Source organism: Octopus bimaculoides, chromosome 7, assembly GCF_046866305.1.
Source record: "Octopus bimaculoides isolate indiv1 chromosome 7, ASM4686630v1, whole genome shotgun sequence".
Lineage (NCBI taxonomy): Eukaryota > Metazoa > Mollusca > Cephalopoda > Octopoda > Octopodidae > Octopus > Octopus bimaculoides.
Window position 1 is genome coordinate 15,181,958 of NC_142934.1, and position 1,293 is coordinate 15,183,250.

Below are 1,293 nucleotides of genomic sequence, written 5' to 3' on the forward strand. Positions count from 1 at the left end.
AGACTTTTTATTGTATTCGAAAGCCTCGTCTCTTGTATTATCACTGTAATAATACGTGTCCATGTTTTGCGACTAGCGCACAAAAAGGGAAAAGTGTACGCACTCTAGGTTTTTCAAGGTGATATCGATTTTTCTTTATTGAAGAAATTAATCGTGTAATTTCACAATAATATCTTAAATAATACACATTTATAAATAGTGTGCATTAGCTTAGGTGCTCAATATAGCATTTTCATGCTGGTTATTCGCATAGATAAGCACATATTTTGCAGGGAAAGACAAAATTTGCACACAAGCAAACTTCTGTGCACACTCAACGAAAGATTTGCAGGAACATTGCTGATGGTTATCTCGTCTAAGAAGATGTATCACGGAATGTGATTTTGTGTGTTTATGTTGACTCCACATCAGACGTTTTCAATCACTGGGCCACGTTTAGCGCCGTAATACGTTATAAAAGGAGTGGATGTGTGGTAAGTAGCTTGCTTACCAACCACATGGTTCCGAGTTCAGTCCCATTGCATGGCACCTTGGGCAAGTGTCTTCTACTATAGCCTCAGGCCGACCAAAGCCTTGTGAGTGGATTTGGTAGACGGAAACTGAAAGAATCCCGTCGTATATATGTATATGTATATATGTGTGTGTCTGTGTTTGTCCCCCCAGTATCGCTTGACAACCGATGCTGGTGTGTTTACGTCCCCGTAACTTAGCGGTTCGGCAAAAGAGACCGATAGAATAAGTAATAGGCTTATAAAGAATAAGTCCTGGGGTCGATTTGCTCGACTAAAAGGTGGTGCTCCAACATGGCCGCAGTCAAATGACTGAAACAAGTAAAAGAGTAAAGAGTAAAAGAGTAAAGAGTAAAAGAGTAATGAATATATATTTATGTGTGTGTGGGGGTATGTGTGAGTGTGTGTATACGTGTGTATGTGTGCTCGTACGTGTGCGAGCGTACGTGTGCGAGCGTGCGTGAGTGTATGTATGTATGTGTGTGTGTGTGTATGTGTGTGTGTGTGTGTGTGTGCACGCGCGCGTCCGTGTCTTTGTGGTCGAGTGTCTGTAGGTAGATAGATAGATAGATAGATAGACAGTCCAGTTCTCCCATGCCACTCCGCCATCAGAAATGCCTTAAACAAGTTAATGGCCAGTCAGAAACCTGTGACCAAGGACGATATTATTCACAAACTGTGATATTAAATAAAACAAAATAAAATAAAATAAAATAAATAAAATAGATCGTACATCATCAATTCACTCATTGAGTGTTTCGTTGTTTTTTTTGTTGTTTTTTTG